The sequence below is a fragment of the Oncorhynchus kisutch genome, linkage group LG22, assembly GCF_002021735.2.
Source record: "Oncorhynchus kisutch isolate 150728-3 linkage group LG22, Okis_V2, whole genome shotgun sequence".
Lineage (NCBI taxonomy): Eukaryota > Metazoa > Chordata > Actinopteri > Salmoniformes > Salmonidae > Oncorhynchus > Oncorhynchus kisutch.
In genome coordinates this window covers 41,114,340-41,120,448 of record NC_034195.2, presented here as the reverse complement: position 1 = coordinate 41,120,448, position 6,109 = coordinate 41,114,340, and the positions used below count along the sequence as shown (strand labels likewise).

General features: G+C 44.1%; 1 pseudogene; it reads left to right on the top strand.

Annotated features, from left to right (window-relative positions):
- Positions 1-364: 364 nt before the first annotated feature.
- Positions 365-4,918, top strand: LOC109867007 (vitamin D(3) 25-hydroxylase-like; annotated as a pseudogene).
- Positions 4,919-6,109: the final 1,191 nt, after the last annotated feature.

Genomic DNA, 6,109 nt, shown 5'->3' with positions numbered 1-6,109 from the left:
TTTAAAACAAAATGCGTTTAGACTTTTAATCAAGTAGTATTTTACTGAGTTACTTTCACATTTACTCAAGTATGACAATTGGGTATTTTTTCCACCGAAAACAAAGCATCTCAATAAATATCACAAAATGTCAAATCAGGTAACGCCACTTTGAATTAATTTCCTTCGGTCATTAGATGTGTTTTTTGTCACACTGCCTTCTAAGATCAAGTCAATGGCTGTGTCTGAGAGGATCAAAATCGCAATGTATCATGCGTAAATTCTGACTGATATACAAATAGTAATGGGTTGTTATTTGTGATGCAAGGTGATTTGTAGATCAGTCAGTCGGCAGTCGCCTATAGTCGTTTTGATGGTCTCGAACATGGCCCTTCAGGCTCCCAAGTGGTGCAGCGGTCTAAGGTACTGCAGCTCAGTGCAGGATGTGTCACTACAGTCCCTGGTTTGAATCCAGGCTGTATCACATCTGGCTGTGATTGGGAGTCCCATAAAGTGGTGCACAATTGGCCCAGCGTCGTCCGGGTTTGGCCGGGGTAGGCCGTCGCTGTAAATAAGAATTTGTTCTTGCCTAGTTAAATAAAATATAAATACAATTTTAAAAATGTGAGTATCAGAGCAACAACAACTCAGCCACACAAGAACAGGACCGCAAAGTGCTGAAGCGCGTAACGTGTAAAAGACGTCTGTCCTCGGTTGTGTTGTTTCCACTTTTCTGGGCTCCGTTATTTACTTAACAAATAAGGAATACTCAAAATGTGCACTTATAAATCATATCAATTGTAATCCAAATACAGCTGTAGACAGAAGTCAAAGATCATTCATCAAACATACAACTGATGTCTCTCCTGAGTACTGCAAAATAGCAAAAGTTCAAGTTGCTTTTAATATGCTTGCAGTCAACCCCTAGTGATGTAACTGCCTACGTCAATACCTTCTGCTCATGAGACCAAGCCCATTGTAACAGTTTTGACTTGAGGTTATTATTTATAGGAGTGACAGGTAGGTTGTGCCTACCAGAGAAAACATTGGTTTCTCCTTTTGGTTTGGGAGGGAATGAGTCCCATCTGGTCCGTCAAGTCTACACCAATACAAAGGACTTATGTAAAAGTCAGGATAGAAATACACTTTTCATAAACCCTTAAAACATTGGAAAGAACTTCAAAAACTTTAAAATTATTTTGCGTGGGTTGTATTACCAACATAAATGATTACACACACATATAATATTATAACACAATGAGTTCTGGTTCCTCCATATAACAATTATTTTACCACACAACTATAAAGCATATCAACTCTTACTAAGTCCTCAACTACAACTAACTACACAAATCATCACAGTATACGTCAAACAAATGAAATACCGTATACAAAAAGGTTGTAGTCAGTCAGACAATCCAATTCGCCAACAGATCTCCAGCGGAGAAAGGGCACGAAGAACAGAGAGGTGTAGTCCACGGACGCAAAGAGTGGATCCGATCCTGGGTAAACTCTATTAGGCTACAAAACAAACGGAATAGAGACGCTTCGGAACTGAGGGTTGAACACATCCTCATTCACGTCTCCACCACAACCCCACTTTTGCGCAGCTGATGCTGGCTATTTAATTGGGAATTAAAGGGAAAGCGCCCTATTGGAAGGAGAAGCACTGAGACGTTCAGAAAAATTCAGGGCCGTCACACCATGCATATACAGTTTTACAAACTTGCAGGAGATACAATAGTTCCAGTGTTTTCTAGGGCTCAGCAGTATTTTTCCACTCCCCAAGTTGCTTTATAGTGGTATGTCTGACTAGTCTCTTATCTCTTTCACTCCCCTGCCCCTGTGTCTATGAATCTCTTTTAGTCTTGAGGCGCTTTCTCACAGACACCCTGTTTTGACTGCAATAACTCACACATCTCTCAGACCGTTTCTTTATAAGAGGCAGAGACTGAAAAGAACTGTGGAACCATTTTAAACCTTATAATGCATATATATCAACAATGGACTCTGGAGCAGTGGAAATGTGTTCTCTGGAGTGATGAATCACGCTTCACCATCTGGCAGTCCAATGGACTAATCTGGGTTTGGTGGATGCCAGGACAACGCTACCTGCTTGAATGCATAGTGCCACCTGTAAAGTTTGGTGGAGGAGGAATACTGGTCTGTGACTGTTGTTCATGGTTCGGGCTAGGCCCCTTAGCTCCAGTGAAGGGAAATCTTAACACTACAGCGACATTCTAGACGATTCTGTCCTTCCAACTTTGTGGCAACAGTCTGGGGAAGACACTTTCCTGTTTCAGGATGACAATGTCCCCGTGCACAAGGCGAGGTCCATACAGAAATGGTTTGTCGATATCGGCGAGGAAGAACTTGACTGGCCTACACAGAGCCCCCTCAACCAAAGCGAAAAACTTTGGGATGAATTAGAACGCCGACTGCGAGCCAGGCCTAATCTCCCAACACCATTGCCCGAGTTCACTCTTGTGGTAAGAATGGAAGCAATCCCCGGAGCAATGTTCCAACATCTAGTGGTCAACCTTTCCAGAAGAGTGAAGGCTGTTATATGACCAGAGGGGGGACCAACTCCATATTAATGCCCATGATTTTGGATCGAGATGTTCAACGAGCAGGTGTCTACATACTTTTGGTCATGTAGTGTATCTTTTCTTTCTATAACAGTTTTTCTCGCTTAAAAACATAACAATAATTTGATATGTCAATAAATACTCACCGACTCTAATAAACTCTCCTAGGTGTCATTCTTATGGACTACAGCTCCTGCTGGAAAGAGCATCGTCGCATCGCCCTGATGACCTTGTGAAACGTTGGACTGGGAAAGCAGTCCATGGAGGAGAGGATTCTTGGGGAGATATCACACATCATTGCACCCTTGGTCAAAAGCATTGGTACGAAAGTTGAACACAGAATAATAAATGTTTCGTAAGAAAGTAACATATTAGCCTTTTAACTGATGTCCTTATACAGATTACCCCTTTTCTCAAAGAGAACTAACATATTTCTTATAAAAAAGGGTATTATTGTTATTTTTCCACAGAAAAATCCATGAAACAGATATGGGTGTTAGATCACTGATTGGTGAAATAGTAGTTCTGACTCTTCACTTGGGAGTTTCTCCACAGCTCTACGACACAGTGCCCATGCTGTGACACATTCCCTTGCCATTCCAGAAGGACTTTAAAAATGTAGTTAGTTGCAAACAGATGTCTTATCCCTCAGATGAATAATCACTCAGCATAAAGAAACCAGGATTCCTGGGGAGCCAAGAGACTTAATTGACTGCTACCTGGATGAACTAGAAAAAGTGTGTCAGTTTTGCTTATGGGAGTTTAAGTGCTTAGACGAGAGGGATAGACCACATCATCTATTGTTATGATAAGTTAGTACCATGCCTTCAAAATCACTGTCACAGCTGTACTCTCCCCAGCAGAGAGGAGATGATGGATCTTTTTCAGAGGCCAACTCATCTTTTACCTCCTGAACTTTCACTTTGCTGGAACAGACACCACCTCCAAGACACTGCTCACTGTATTCCTCTAGCTTATGACCCATTGAATGTTTACATTCAAATTGTGTCTTTCTACTTCTACAGTTGTTGTAGATTATTTTGCAAGAACAAAGGTGTCAGGCAATGTTGATAATCCCTTTTGATTTTAGCACTTTTTTTGTTGCCAACATCAATCAAATGTATTTATAGAGCCCATCTTACATCAGCTGATGTCACAAAGTGTTGTACAGAAACCCATCCCAAAACCCCTCAACAGCAAGCAATGCAGGTGTAGAAGCACAGTGGCTAGGAAAAACTCCCTAGAGAAGCCCGAACCTAGTAAGAAACCTAGAGAGGAACCAGGCTATGAGGGGTGGCCAGTCCTCTTCTGGCTGTGCCGGGTGGAGATTATAACAGAACATAAACTACTGCAGCATAAATACTGGAGGCTGAGCCAGGAGGGGTCAGGAGACACCGTGGCTCCATCCGATGATACCCCCGGACAGGGCCAAACAGGAAGGATATTTGCTCTTCTCAGAGAGGTTTCAGCAGGAAATTGACACGGTTCTGGTGGGAAAGATACATGCCTCTTTGAGGACAGGCAGTGACCCACGAGACTCAGCGCATTGCCAGTACTGTCCCTCTCAGTGTGTTTCATAGCACCACCAGAGACACTGAGGTGATGGGCTACAGTATCCCAAAGGTGAGAAGTGGAAATACATTTGAGATTATGTATTTACATACATCTCAAATGTATCATCTCAAATGTTCAAAATCTCTTACCCAATGTTCTTTCTTCTTCACTTTATCTGTTTCATTATCTCTCTCCATTTTTAACTTGTAGGGTACTATGATCATTCCAAACCTCACCTCTGTACTGTCTGAAAAGGGTCAGTGGAAGTTCCCCCATGAGTTCAACCCCTGAAACCTCCTGAACGAGCAGGGAGAGTTTGAGAAGCCTGAGGCCTTCATGCCGTTCTCTGCAGGTGAGGGAAAGAACAACACAAGTTGCATCACTGATGTTGTTGACAGCATAGGAAGTAAAGAGGTAATGCAGGGCCACGGATGTGTCTTGGAGAAGGACTCGCTCACATGGAGCTCTTCCTCATCATGGTTACTCTCTTGAGACACTTCAAGTTTGTCTGGACTGAGAACGCAGGGGTACCTGACTATACCCCTGTGTTTGGTGCGGCAGGGTAGCCTAGTGGTTAGAGCGTTGGACTAGTAACCAGAAGGTTGCAAGTTCAAACCCCCGAGCTGACAAGGTACAAATCTGTTGTTCTGCCCCTGAACAGGCAGTTAACCCACTGTTCCTAGGCCGTCATTGAAAATAAGAATCTCCTCTTAACTGACTTGCCTAAATAAAGGTAAAAACATTTTTTTTAAATGACTCTGTCCCCCAAACCCTACAGACTTGATGTAAGGAACTAGTTAGGAGCAGTGGCATGTATTCATGGATGCCAAGGGAAGCCAGGCTTCCCCAAATATTTGACCAATATAAAAATGATAAAATAATGTACACTGCTCAAAAAAATAAAGGGAACACTAAAATAACACATCCTAGATCTGAATGAATGAAATATTCTTATTAAATACTTTTTTCTTTACATAGTTGAATGTGCTGACAACAAAATCACACAAAAATGATCAATGGAAATCTAATTTATCAACCCATGGAGGTCTGGATTTGGAGTCACACTCAAAATAATTAAAGTGGAAAACCACACTACAGGCTGATCCAACTTTGATGTAATGTCCTTAAAACAAGTCAAAATGAGGCTCAGTAGTGTGCGTGGCCTCCACGTGCCTGTATGACCTTCCTACAACGCCTGGGCATGCTCCTGATGAGGTGGCGGATGGTCTCCTGAGGGATCTCCTCCCAGACCTGGACTAAAGCATCCGCCAACTCCTGGACAGTCTGTGGTGCAACGTGGCGTTGGTGGATGGAGCGAGACATGATGTCCCAGATGTGCTCAATTGGATTCAGGTCTGGGGAATGGGCGGGCCAGTCCATAGCATCAATGGCTTCCTCTTGCAGGAACTGCTGACACACTCCAGCCACATGAGGTCTAGCATTGTCTTGCATTAGGAGGAACCCAGGGCCAACCGCACCAGCATATGGTCTCACAAGGGGTATGAGGATCTCATCTCGGTACCTAATGGCAGTCAGGCAACCTCTGGCGAGCACATGGAGGGCTGTGCGGCCCCCCAAAGAAATGCCACCCCACACCATGACTGACCCACCACCAAACCGGTCATGCTGGAGGATGTTGCAGGCAGCAGAACGTTCTCCACGGCGTCTCCAGACTCTGTCACATGTGCTCAGTGTGAACCTGCTTTCATCTGTAAAGAGCACAGGGCGCCAGTGTGCCAATCTTGGTGTTCTCTGGCAAATGCCAAACGTCCTGCACGGTGTTGGGCTGTAAGCACAACCCCAACCTGTGGACGTCGGGCCCTCATACCACCCTCATGGAGTCTGTTTCTGACCGTTTGAGCAGACACATGCACATTTGTGGTCTGCTGGAGGTCATTTTGCAGGGCTCTGGCAGTGCTCCTCCTTGCACAAAGGCGGAGGTAGCGGTCCTGCTGCTGGGTTGTTGCCCTCCTACGGCCTCCTCCGTC